The following is a 14,253-nucleotide window of genomic DNA, read 5'->3' as shown; positions in this document are numbered from 1 at the left end:
ATCCTGCCTCATTGGCAGCCACAGGTTCTGAAGCAAGTTTTTATTCTTGAAGGGGAAAGCAGGGGTTTCTGGAGTCATCCTGGGTTGGTGCTGTGTCAGAGTGGGTGACCTCTGGGCCTTTGCTCAAGCCGGGGACACAGGGTCCCCCAGGAGGGCAGTAAAGGCCCCTGTGCTGGAGGGTGGACAGAGGAGGGAGCCTGTGCCGTGACCACTGGTCAAGCTTTTCACACTCTGAGTCAGAGTTCCGGGGTCCACAAGACCCCTTCACCCAGCAAGTGAGAGGACAGCCCGTGGGGGTCACCAGGGTGTGCATGAATGTGGGCTTTGTCATGCACACCAGCGAGCATATTTGAGCACGTGCGCCTTCATACATGTCCGCGTTTGTGAATAACTGACTCTAACCGTCACCTTGAGCAAATTACTTAGTCCGTTGGTGTCTCCGTGCCCTCATTTCACAAATGCAGACTGGCAGGGTATCTGGGCTCCTGACACGCGGGTGACCCCCTGCATTTCCCAGCCTGCTTTGCAGCTGAGTGGGGCCCACGTGACTAGTTCTGGCCAATGAACAGAGCGGCACCTGTCACTTCAGGTCTGAGGCAGTTAAGACCTCGTGTGTTTGTCACCATTTTCCTTTCCTGCCCTGGTGACCTTAGAGGCCACACGTCCACGCGGCACAGCCACAGGACAGAGGAAGGCCAGTGACCTGCATTGGGCTTTATGTGAGTGAGAAAAATACACCTACTGTGATAAGCCCTGAGATAAAGGGTTGCTTCGTTACTGCAGCATAGCCATCCAGTCCTGACGAATCAAAGTCATACTCACCTCATGGTAAGTGGAGATGGTCACGAGGACTTTGTGAGTTAACATGTTCACGCGCTGGTAATGGAGCTGGCCGACTAGGGCTTTGTGAAGTTTCCACAGGCTGGAGTAGGTCATATCTAGTGGGTGTCCACTAAGGCTCAGGAGATGATCATTGTTCCTGCCATCCCGCGCGTGCGCATGTATGCATGTGTGATGTCTCTTAAGTAAAGTCCGACTCTTTGCGACCCTATGGACTATAGCCCCCCAGGCTCCTCTGTCCATGGGATTCTCCAGGCAAGAATACTGGAGTGGGTTGCTATGCCCTCCTCTAGGGGATCTTCCCAACCCAGGGATCAGGCCCGTGTCTCTTCTGTCTACCTGCAATGGCAGGCGGGTTCTTTACCACTAGCGCCACCTGGGAAGCCCCTCTACCATTCCTTAATGAGACAGAATTTCTGGTGAGTTCGATTTCCAGTCCCCACTTGGAAAGGGCTTTTCCTCCCATGTAAAGGATGACTTTGTTTGTTTGCTACTTCAGCAAACGATATTGTACCAGCTATGCGATCCTCTGGTGGAGGGCTGCTGGGAGAAGTGGCAGAGGGAGCCTGACAGGGGCCACAGGGAGAGGGGCCTGCAGGATCAGGCTGTTAACAGCCTTCCTCCACCCCCAATCCTGACCACGAGGAGCTTCAGGGCGAAGAAGGGCTCTGTCTTCCAGAGTGTGGCACGTGCAGGCTGGGGCTGGAGCCACAGGAACACCCTGTGTTGGGGACACCCAGGCCTGTTCTCAGATGACACAGACATTGCTGTCAATGTCAACATGTGCGCAGAGACCCTTCCATGGATCAAGACCCAAGCTGAGCACTTTATGAGCTTTAACTTAGATTCTACACATCTCATCAGGCAGGCTCTGTTACTCTCCATCCTCAGGACAAGGAAACATAGGCTCCAAGATGGGAAGGGGCTTGCCTGGGGTCGCAGAGCCAAAGCTGGCTGTAGAGTGCCCACTCTCATGCACCACGCCCTGTCCTTCTGCCACCCAGATGGTCAGGAGCATACTCGCCATGGACACTCCCTCCCTGCCAAGTCTGCTGGACGGGCCCCTTGAGAGGGCGATGAGGACAGTGACAGACGTGGCCAAGATGAAGATACAAACTTCAGAAAATCATGACAGTACAAGGGCATTTTTATAAGAAAGAAAACTAAAAGCTTCCATAGATTCCCACAGATCCATATGTATGTGAAGGCATAGAGAAAAATCTGGAAGGATGCACACCAGACTGGTAAGTTGCAGGGAGGTACAGGGGAGAAAGTGGAGATGGTCTAGGGAGATTTCATCTGTGATGCTTAAATTTTTGTTTTGAGTGAGAATGTGTTCATATATCATGTGTATAACTATGCTGCTGCTGCTGCTAAGTCGCTTCAGTCGTGTCCGACTCTGTGCGACCCCATAGACGGCAGCCCACCAGGCTCTCCCGTCCCTGGGATTCTCCAGGCAAGAACACTGGAGTGGGTTGCCATTTCCTTCTCCAATGCATGAAAGTGAAGAGTGAAAGTGAAGTCACTCAGTCATGTCCGACTCTTCGCGACCCCATGGACTGCAGCCTACCAGGCTCTTCTGTCCATGGGATTTTCCAGGCAAGAGTACTGGAGTGGGGTGCCATTGCCTTCTCTGTGTGTGTAACTAAGAATTCATTAAAGATTTTAAAGGGTAAAAATAAGCAGACAATACTCATGGGGTGCCACACTTTTAGCCTGCCTTTGTTCATGCATCCTCACCCTCTGCTCCATCACACATTCTATGTGTCAATATTTTGTGTTTTCTTGCCTTGGGCTTTTGTACATGTTGGTCCCTCTGTCTGGAACATTCTCCCTCCTTGCCCCCATTTCACCTAATAGGTCTTCAGCCTGGCATCAGCAGCTGTGGGGTCTTACCCATGACCCCCAACTTTGACAGGGGTCTCTCCTCTAGCTTCATTTCCCCGACTGCAGATTTTTATCAGCCTGTATAATCATCTCGCCTTCTTGTTGGTCTGTATCACAGTGGCTTATAAAACCCTTGAGGGTGGGGGTTGGGCTGGCCACATTTGTTGCTTGATCTCCAGCACCTGACACTTGGCAGGAACTGAACAAATGTTTATCTGAAGAAATGAATAAGTGAAAGAACAAACAGGTCAGAGGTGATCTAAATGGCATGGCTGTGGGTGGAATGATCACCTCCTTCTTTCTAGCCATCATATCTCTGTTGATATAGTCTGAGACAGCACTGGCTTACTGGTGCCTGTACCTTGCTTGAGTCTTGGTAGGCTGGTTTCTGTTGAATTAAAATCCACAGCTTCTCCATCACACACTCCTTGTGGGACCCAAGCACCCATCTTTCCTCCTTGTTCAAGTTTGTTGTTATGCTCAGTCCATTGTTGACTTTCTCCTCTGGCTTCTCATCCCTAGAAAACCTCATTTGTCTGTTTCCATGGACTCTTCAAGGGGCTTCCCAGATGGCGCTAGTGGTAAAGAACCCACCTACCAATGCAGGTTGAAGATGCAATCTTCAGAAATTCATGACAGTGGGTAGGAAAGATCCCCTGGAGAAGGGCATGGCAACCCACTCCAGTAATCTTGCCTGGAGAATCCCAAGGACGGAGGAGCCTGGTGGGCTACAGTGTATAGCGTCACAAAGAGTTGGATACGACTGAAGCAACTTAGCAAGCACACATGCATGGGCTCTTCAATGAGGCACTGGCAGCAACATGGACCGTGTGTGAATTGGGGGTGCAGATTGAATAATGGGGCTTCACAGATGGTGCTTTAGTGGTAAAAATCTGCCTGCCAATGCAAGAGACACAAGAGATGCAGGTTTGATCCCTGGGTCAGGAAGATCCCCTGGAAAAGGGCATGGCAACCCACTCAAGTATTCTTGCCTGGAAAATCCCATAGACAGAGAAGCCTGGCGGTCTTCAGTCCATGGGATCTCAAAGAGTTGCACACAACTGAGCACACACACACACACACACAAACACACACACACACACACATTGAATGATGAGGAAAGAGTGAATAGAGCTCATTAGATGGGATATCAGTGTGCATTTATGGCCGTGAGTGACCATGGCCACTGAAAAGAGGCCCTGTCTGGTTCCATGTCCAGATGCCATGGTCCCAGAGGAAGGACATGGCCAGAGGCTGGGAGCAATGCACCTCACCCAGATGTCTTATGCAGCCCCATCTCTGATGGGTGTTGCAAACTGAGGGACGTCACAGATCCATGCCAGCCCCTCCCCCACCTGGCCAGGACCCTGCCTCCCCTACCTGCCACCCAGCCTTCCCTAGAGCCAGGGAGCTGGGCGCAGGAAATCACACACCAAGGCCCCTATCTGATGCCCATAAGTTTGCTCAAGCTTATGTAAATCACACAAAAACTGACAAGTTTTCCTATTAAAAGATAATTGTAATCAGGGTGCCGGACGTGCAACGTGGGGATGATTGGAGATAGACGGACAGCACGGAAAGATGGATTGTTTTAATTTGCACCAATTAAATTGAAGTTCATGGGATCATCTTCTTCAATCTTCATGAATACTTTATTTTCTGGCTGCTACGGAGCTATTAAAAAGAATGATTGAGGCACGCGGCAGGCCGGGTATATTTTATGAAATATCACCTTTAAAGAATTTGAGTACGCCATTTTCATAATGAGTTTTCTAGTACCTAATCCTCTTCTCTATTACTACATTTAAGAAGTGGATTGATCTGGGAAGTGCCGAGGGTGCAGGTAATGATACATTTTGCCAGGCGCAGGCGGTGATAATGGATCACGTTTTTGGCGAGCAGGATAATGGATGCGTGTCGGGAGGAGGTATATGCAGGAGTTTGGTGGTGGTGGCCCAGCTTGGGTGGGGACCCTGTGCTGAGTCAAGCTTTCATCCTTGGTGGGTGACTGTCCTGGCGAGGAAGGCCTGGAGCACAGGAGAGAGCGGAACAAGGAGGTTTCCTGTTGGGGCTGAGCTGGGATGGGAAGGGCTCGGGGCTCCAGGTCTTCAGGCAGAGGCTGGAGTTGCCTGCGTCACTCTGAGCCCATTTCTGATGCTTTGATGTTCAGCTGAGAATTTAGCTTGGAGGAAGAGTGGAGGGTGGGGGAATCTCTGAGCCCACGAGGCAATTCATTCATGGTGTCCAGAGAGCAGGACAGATTGTGCAATGGCCTCAGCCATAGTCCTGAACACTGCAATCCCGTTCTTGACCTTGACCTCTTTCTAGATGTATCTCCATGCATAGCGGCCTTTGAGTCTAGAGGGGACAGGCATATAGGGAAGTGAGTGATAGGCTCACCCTCAAAGGACAAGTATGAATCAAGGGGTTCCTGCCAGAATGGAGTCTGGAGTCCTTTCGTACGTGGTCATGATAATGGGTGGGGCTGGGACTTAGATGTGACATAATAGGTCAGATCAGAGGAGTCAAACCCACAGTTCTGGGTCTTGTGCCCTTGTCTCAGGTGATGTCTGAAGGTGTTGGCCTGACCCTGATAGGCCTGGTCCTTGGGAATCACAGACCCTCAGTGGCTTCCTGAGGCCCCTGACCTTGACCCTGGGAAGGGTGGGCACCAGGCACCGGGAAGGGGCAGCAGGGGGATCAAGCAGAGTGAGGTGCCCTGCCCACCCCAGGATGGGTCTCTCCTCTGCCACTTGGCTGGGCTTTCCTCCCTAAGCTGCAGCAGCAGCAGCCGTCATAATTAACCCTGCTAATTAATCAGGGCAGGACGGATTAATTGAGATCACAGGAGACCGGGAGAGCAGGTGCGGCTTCGGAGCTGATGGGATAACGAGCTCTCTGGACACCCAAGGGGCCTGGCCCCACCCGGGGGAGCCCTGAGCCCGCACAGTGGTGAACTAGGCAGGCGGAGGCCCTGGGGGACCCAGCCCTCCTGGGAGCCTGGGTCCTGCACAGGCAGGCTTCGACAGGCTGAGATGGGAAAGCTGTCAGGCAGGCAGGCTCCATCACCCGCTCTGCGGGGGCCAGCCTGGTGGAAATGCAAGTTCCACCCACAGCCCATGAGCCAGGAGGCCCTGGGCTGCGGGGGGAGCTGGAACAGAGCAGAGCCCGGGTCTGGCACCAAGTCTTCTGCTGCCCCAGAGACCCCTGGAAAGGGGCCCAAATTGGAGCTGAGACCCAACTCCTTGCCAAGAGTGGCACCACCTAAACCATGGGAGGATGAGCTTGGTGGGTTTCCAACAGCCAAGTGACTTGCTCATTTATGTTTTGCTGAAATCTCTCCAGCAGCTTCCGTGTGGAGGAGAATCTGGGAGGCAGAGACCCCACTGAGGAGGCTGGGGCTGTGGTCCAGGCAGGAGAGAATGGTGACTGGGACAAGTTGGTGGCAGAGGAGGCGCAGAGGCACCAGAGCTCTCTGGGGTTGGAGGCTGCAGAACTTGCTGATGGATCATGTATGGTGGAGTGAGGGACCAGGATCAAGGGTTATTATTCCATCTCCACGAAGTTCTGGTTGGGATGGGGAACATGGAGCATGTTTGGAGGACAGGAAGTTTCTGACATGTCTGGGTCACTAGAACCTCATCTACCTTTCGGACTCAGTTGCTATTGCCTTGTCCCAGCTCCCCTTTAACTGCTTTGGGTGGTACACCATCTTCCTGCCCCCAGCTTGTCAGGCTCCTGGGACACTTGCGCTCACTCATGCACCAGTCCCCGCAGGTTGCTCCTTCCTCCAGAGGATGGCTTGTCATCCAAGACCACCTTAGGCTGCCCCCTCCCCAAGGAGCCTTCCCTGTTCCTGGGTGTGTAGGCCTCCCCCCTCTCTGAGATTCACCATATCTTTGTAACTTTCCTGGTGCCGTTCCCTCAGCCAAATGCCCTTCCTTCCTTGAACCCAGACGAGCTCGCACTTAACCTTAAAAGTCCAGAGCAATCCTCATCTCTCCCTCTTGATTTGTCTTGCTTCTGATTGCTTCTTTCTTGGAGCCCTGCTGCACTTTGTATGACTTTTGGCAACCATGCTTCTGCCTCCTTCAGGCTACTTCTGAAATAAGTTTGGGAGTTGAAATTGCCAACCGTAGGCTGCAACCTTACTCAGGCATTGTGAACCACTTATTCCTTCCAAGCAGTTTCTCAACCTCAGCATCACTGACATTGGAAGCAGATCATTCTTTGTTGGATGTTAGCAGCATCCCTGGCCTCTATCCACTCGATGCCACCAGCTTCCTCTGTTGTGATACCAAAAAGGCCTTGAGACATTGCCAAAAGTCTCCTGGGGGAGGAGGAGCAAAACCATCCTCGATCGAAAACTATCGCTTTCAAGAGAGATGAGAAACATTAGAAAACCAATTGAGCAGTGAGGATTCCAAATTCTGACCATGGACTGACAGGCCTAATGCTATTTTGGGGTGTGAGTTTTGAGACTATTAACATCTAGTGCTTCCCCAGTATAGAGGTTCTCAATTTTTGTACAAATATGTTCCTAAAAGCACACACACCATGAGACATACAAGAATGTCCATAGTCAATCCCCACACTGGACTGAATGCCTGTTCGAAATAGAATGAATGAAAAACTACGGTTATTCACTCAGGGGACACTGGGCAGCATGGTCTGCTGTACAGGCAGCATCAGGAATGAATCTCACAGGTGAGAGAAGCAGCCAGACCCTGGCGATGCAGCCTCTGAGAGCCCATTTATGGAAAGATCTATGGTGCTGGAAGTCAGGATGGCGGCTCCCCTTGGTGTTCCCAGCCCTTGAGGGGTGGTAATATGCTTCTCAGTCGATGTCCATCTGAGTGCTAGTTTGCTGACTGTGTTGACTCTGTTAAAACTCTCTGGGCCGAACACTGAAGATTTGTGCATTTTTCCCATATGTGTGTGATGCTGAAATAGAAAGTATACTGAGAAAAATAAGAACACTACCTTAAAAACAGACAAATATCCAACAAAACAATTACTTGGTCTCTACTGTATCACCCAGCAATTCCACTCCTGGGTGTATATCCAAAAACAACAAAAACACTGATTCGAAAAGATACATGGACCCCAATGTTCATAGCAGCACTATTTACAATACCCATGACAGGAAAGCCACACAAATGTCTATCAACAAAGGAATGGATAAAGAAGATATATATATATATATATATATACATATATATGTGTATATATACATACAATGGAATATTCAAAAGTGAAAGTGTTAGTTGCTCACTTGTGTTTGACTCTTTGCGACCCCATGGATTGTAGCCCTCTAGGCTCCTCTGTCCACGGAATTCTCCAGGCAAGGATACTGGAGTGGGTAGCCATTCCCTTCTCCAGGGGGTCTTCCTGACCCAAGGATCAAACCTGAGTCTCTTGCATGGCAGGCAGATTCTTTACCGTCTGAGCCACCAGGGAAATCCATACAATGGAATATTGCTCAACCATGACATTTTGCCTTTTGCAGCAACATAGACAGACTTGGAGGGTGTTATGTTCAGTGAAATAAGCCAGACAAATATCATAGGACAAATATCATATAATATCACTTATATGTGGAATCTAAAAAATACAGCAAACTAGAGAATATAACTAAAAAGAAGCAGACTTACAGATATAGAGAACAAACCAGTGGTTACAGGTGAGGAGAGGGAAGGATGAAGGGGCAACGGAGGGGTAGGAGGGGAGGAAATACAAGCTACTTGGTATAAAATAAGCTTCAGGGATATATTGTACAACACAGGGAATTAGCCAATGTTGTATAATAGCTATAAATGGAATATAACCTCTAAAATTGTGAATCACTATATCGTACACCTGAAACTTCCTATAATATTTTACAGCACCTATACTTCAAAAATATTCTCACGCATGAATGTTGAACTTTATAAAGAAGATAGTTCAGCTTGCTGCAGACTAATGAATATCATGAAATGCTAAATTGTGCTTTCCCTTTACACGCAGACTCTAGATTTCTAGAATTTTGTTCTTACCCTTTTCTTGCTTCTTCGCCTTCATGATTGATGCCCGATGTCTGGCTCTATGCTGGGGTGGCTGATGGACCACTTTGACAGGCTGGAATCTTCATCTGTGTCTCAAATGCATATGTTCCTTCCCCCTAGGTTGGCACACTCATTAAAAATATTAAGACTTGAGCTAAATAAAAAATTACAAGGGCAAAATGCAAAAAAAAAAAAAAAGCTTATGAGTTTGCAAGGGTTTGAACCTGTATTTTGCATTTTTCCAGATAAAATGCAGGGAGGACTCCGAGGGACGCCATCAGAACAAGCTAGGGCCCTGTGGCCTGAGGGTGGCAAGTGTTCCCAGTCAGGTGATATGAAAAGTTGGAAAATTAGTTGAGTAAAATGCAGTTTTTAAAAAATAATATGCTAGGGGATGTTTTGAAAATACGAATGAGAAAAATGGAACAGTCTGCATCATCCAAACCATGGGTCTTATTTCCCGGGGTTGGATCATCTATCAGCCCCAGATATGTTGTGACACCTTCCATCTCGTAAACAAATTTTCCCAGGGGCCCTGTTCTCCTGCCAACACCCATGTCCATGCTCCCTTGAAGCAAAATGCCCGGGAGAGTGGTCTTCACTCTCTGCTGCCTCCAGCCCTGGTTCATCCTCCAGTCTCTGCACAAAGGCTGTCCAGCCCTCCCCTGAAATCAGGCAACGTGTGACTCAGTTCAGTTCAGTTCAGTCGCTCAGTCATGTCCGACTCTTTGCGACCCCATGAATTGCAGCACGCCAGGCCTCTCTGTCCATCACCAACTCCCAGAGTCTACCCAAACCCATGTCCATCGAGTCGGTGATGCCATCCAACCATCTCATCCTCTGTCGTCCCCTTCTCCTCCCGCCCCCAATCCTACCCAGCATTAGGGTCTTTTCCAATGAGTCAACCCTTCGCATGAGGTGCCCAAAGTATTGGAGTTTCACCTTCAACATCAGACCTTCCAATGAACACCCAGGATTGATCTCTTTTAAGATGGATTGATTGGATCTCCTTTCAGTCCAAGGGACTCTCAAGAGTCTTCTCCAACACCACAGTTCAAAAGCATCAATTCTTCGGCGCTCAGCTTTCTTCACGTGTGACTAGTGACCAGCAAATTCGGTCATTTGCATTTGATGCACCTGGCTACTCCTTTCTCCTTGAAGCCTTCTCTTCATTTGGCTCCTGGGAGGACTCTCTGCTAATTTTTCTTCATCTCATTGGCTGTTCCTTTCCAGGATTCTCTACTGAGACCCAGAGCCACGTCCATGACGCCCTTGTCTTCTCTGGCTCCTGGGCGATCAGGTCCAGGCTCAGGGAGAAGACCCCTGGCTAAGACACCCCTCTGCTTGGACCTCGTTAGCTGGGCCCTGCCTCCATCCTCGTCTCGCTACTGTCTTGCATCCACTTGGACAACCAGGGATCTTTCTAAACTTTCATCAGGTCGCTTCTCAGCTCCAACCTTGCAATCCCAACAAAATCCAAATCCCTGCTACTTCCTGCTAGCCTCTCATGATCCAGCCACCTGTCTCTCCCCACCCACTCCCATATCCTCCATCTACCAGGCTGAGGGCTGCCTCAGGGACTTTGCACCAGCTGATCACTCCTTCTCCCCCAGAATCATCTCTCACAGCCTTCCCTGGACCCTGGTCCTAAAGACTGTCACTCAACACCCTTCATCTCCTTTTCCCTCTATTGTTACTCTTTGTAACAAAATCCTAAGGACGGCATCACATCACAGGTTATAGTTGTTTTGGTTAACATGCATCTTTATCACTATAGTATGACCTCCAGAGCAGATGGTTTTGCCAGTCTTGTTCTAGAACAAGGCTGGACTCAATACGTTCTGCCCGGTTCTGAAGGCAGACTCAGCTGGCTTGGAGTCCTGTTCCACCATCATCAGCTGTGCTCCTGGACATGAAATGAAGCTTTTCTCAGCCCCAGTTTCCTCATCTGCAAAATGGTGTTGATAATAGAACCTACAAGGGGAGATGTGAGGTGGACTCAGTGGGGGAAGAGACTCCCCAGCACTGTAAGCAGCCATGGAATAGCCCAGATGTAGAGTGAGCCGTGTGTTTGGAAATGAATGGAGTGAAGGGAGGGAGGGGAGGACACCAGGAGGACCTTGACTGGGTGCTGATTGTGTGCCAGGGGCTTGGTATGCAGCATCTCTGCGCATCCTCACAATAATCCTGGGGGGTGGATATCTACTGGATACCCATCTTACAGCTAAAGAAACAGCTCAGAGAGGCTAAGGAACTTGCCTTAGGTCACAAAGCTAGGGACAGATGGTCTACCTCAAAGGCTCACGGAGGTGAGGGGCTGACCCTGGCACTCCCCAAAATCTTCCCTCCATACCCCTGGAGGAAAGTTGCCTGTCCTGGTCCAACTGTGTCCTGGTATAGATCCTGGCACCTATTAGGACCTTAACACGTGAATGGAGAGTGATCTGCAAACCCAGACTCGGGGACACTGCAACTTGGGGTGTGTACTTGTTCATGTGTGTGTGCCCACATGAGTCTCCTTTTCCCCTGCACCCTTCGCCCCCAGGCTGGGCTGGTGGCCTAAGGGTCACCCTAGGCCTGGCTTTCCATCTTACACCCGCAGTAACAACCCAGATCCCCCATTCTCTTAGAATGTTCCTTTTAATTGCTCAAAAATTGACGATAGGTGTAAGGAAAATAATGAGGCCTAATTATGTTAATTAAATGGCTAATTCATTAATTAACACACTCACATCCTTGGCTTGGAGAGCTCCTCTCCAAGGCCGCGAGGTTGGTTCCGTTCCAGCAGGGATGGGAAGCCCTGCCCGGGGCTGGGAGTCTGTAGCCCTCTCTGGTGGGGGCCACAGGTGCCTGGCTGCCATGAGCCCTCTCCAGCCACCCACCCTCGGACACCCCCTGTTCTCCCCTCCTGTCTGCAATGTATGGGGCTGTGGGAAGTAGGGAATGAGCAGATCTGGGCAGGCAGGGTCTGTGTCCCCCAGGAGCTGCCTGGTGACTTCCGGGGTGGCTTCCCAGCCTGGGGATGCCTGGCAGTGGGAATGGGCAGGGGCCCCACAGAGAGAGAGAAGGGGGGCAGATTTGTCCAGTGGAGTCCGGCACTATGAGGCCGTGCACAGAAGGATGCATTGCCCAGGATGGTCCAAGAGACTGTTCTGTCCCTGGAAGGGACCACCTGGGGTCTGGACCATCCGGATAAGGGCCAGATAGCAGAGGCCTGATGGCTGGGTGCAGTTTGGCCACTGGTTTGCTGTGACCACAGAGGGGCTGACCGTCCTTCACAGGGTAGACCAGGTCCTCATAGTGCCCTGCCAGGGCCCCTGGCCCCTCAATGCTCACCTCCCCTCACCTGTTCTCTGCTTCTGGTCCCATCCCTGGGTCAGGCCCCCTAAAGTGCTCTCCCAGCACTCCGTCCCACGTCGCTGGAGTCCTTGGTGCAGGTTGTAATGATACAATCCATCCCCATTCCTCTCTCTGAGGTCACAGACTGTACCGTATTATCACTAAAATCATCTGTTCTCTTGATTGTTTCTGTCATCAGACAAGGGCTGCACCTCTGGGTCCCCCATCCAGGTTTGCAACATAGGGATGCATTTCACAGTCATAAAATCAGATGAATAAAATTTCACTTGAAGCCACGTGGAGAAGAGGTTAAGGGTGGGGTCATGACATTGAACCCAGGCTTTACCCCTTCCCGGCTGTGTGACCTCAGGCAAGAGCCTTAACCTCTCTGGGTTATGACCTAGGCATTTCTTTGGAAAATGGAGATGGTGAGTGGTCCTTTCTCACAGGGAGCTCCTGGGCTTTAAATGAGATACTGTGTGTAGAGCTCATAGACTGGGCCTGGCAGAGCCTGTGCTGAATAAATGTCAGCAACTTTGATCACTTTATTTTCCCTAATACTTTCGTTTTGAACTGCAAGACCCCATCTTCCCAATGCTAAACGTGTAATCCAGGCAGAGTTGGCCAAACTGGGGATTTCTCACTTGGGTTGAACAATTTGTCATGTTAATGCTCTTGTTTGTTCCCTGCCCTTGTCTTCTGAGAGTTGGCGCTAAGTAAGCTCCAGAGATTTCATAAAACCCTTGCCTGCTTGGCTCCCTGCTGGCTTCTCCTTGAGTCTCTGTCTCCCCCTGACCCCCGAAACAGTGTAAGAGGAGGAGCCTGAGGCAAAGAGAAAAAAATCCTCTGCCACATGTACATTTATGAACATTGCTGTTTAGTCTGACTCTTTTATGACCCCAAGGACTGTAGCCCACCAGGCTCCTCTGTCCATGGAATTTTCCAGGCAAGAACACTGGATTGGGTTGCCATTTCCTTCTCCAGGGTATCTTCCCAAACCAGAGATTGAACCCGAGTCTCCTGTATTGCAGGCAGATTCCTTACCATTGAGCTACCAGAGGAACCCACATTGATCAACAGGAACCCCCCATATCCTAAACCAAGTGGAAAAGATGCATAAAAACTCCACAAAGACTATGCTGCTGCTGCTGCTAAGTCGCTTCAGCCATGTCCAACTTGGTGCGATCCCATAGATGGCAGCCCACCAGGCTCCTCCGACCCTGGGATTCTCCAGGCAAGAACACTGGAGTGGGTTGCCATTTCCTTCTCCAATGCATGCATGCATGCTAAGCATGCTAAGTCGCTTCAGTCATGTCCGACTCTTTGTGACCCTATGGACAGCAGCCCACCAGGCTCCTCTGTCCACAGGATTCTCCAGGCAAGAATATTGGAGTGGGCTGCTATTTCCTTCTCCAAAACAAAGACCATAACTGTATGTAAAACCCATAAAGCCCAGTCTGTTTGCACACCATTACCAAGCCTCATACACCTGCCCTGCAAGGCCCAAGGGTGATTGGAATCAACCACCATTTCCCAGCACACAATAATGCAAGTTCTTAAACATAACAGCCAGTCTTTATTTCAGAGTTGATATTTTGTTCATCGTGGTTTTCCTGTATTCATTCTGCTTTTTAAAAATACTATTTCTGGGACTTCCCTGGTGTTGCCGTGGGTAAGATATCACACTTCCACTGCAGGAGGGTGAGGGTTTGATGCAACATGGCTCAGCCAAGAAATGAAAAAACAAATACTACTTCTGTTGATCACTGAGTTTTTGGCGCCACATTAAATTTTGCATCCGAGGCAAGTGCCTCTCTTGCCTCACCCTACCCCAGGCCCTGACTCCAAGCTCCTCCTTGGGCCCCCACTCTGCCCTGATGCTGTTGTGACCTCCTCTGGCCCCCTGTTCTCACAAGAGGCTGCTGGAAGTGGGCATCCTGGGTAGGACTTGGGAGGAGCAGGGCTGCTCTGCTTTGGGACCCCCGAACCCCTCTTGTGGGGGTCATCAGTCACCCACTTTTCTTTACTTTGCTGAGGCATCTTCTCAGAGGAAACTGAGCTGAGGAAGCAGAGGGTGAAAGCAACCAGCCTCTCTGGTCTGTCCCTGGAGATGCGGGGAGTGGGGAGTGGGGATGGGGGCTGC

At 50.3% G+C, this 14,253-nt stretch overlaps 1 protein-coding gene across 1 annotated transcript in view; it reads left to right on the top strand.

The window, feature by feature from the left end:
* Window positions 1-546: 546 nt before the first annotated feature.
* Window positions 547-14,253, top strand: part of MVB12B (multivesicular body subunit 12B) — a 483,962-nt gene continuing 470,255 nt past the window's right edge. The window contains exon 1 of the transcript XR_014051740.1: window positions 547-828. The gene's annotated coding sequence lies outside the window, so the exon portion shown is untranslated. The remainder of the gene's footprint in view (window positions 829-14,253) is intronic.

This window comes from Giraffa tippelskirchi, chromosome 4 (genome assembly GCF_054371585.1).
Source record: "Giraffa tippelskirchi isolate mGirTip1 chromosome 4, T2T-mGirTip1v1.2.pri, whole genome shotgun sequence".
NCBI lineage: Eukaryota > Metazoa > Chordata > Mammalia > Artiodactyla > Giraffidae > Giraffa > Giraffa tippelskirchi.
This window is presented reverse-complemented; position numbering and strand designations above follow the sequence as displayed.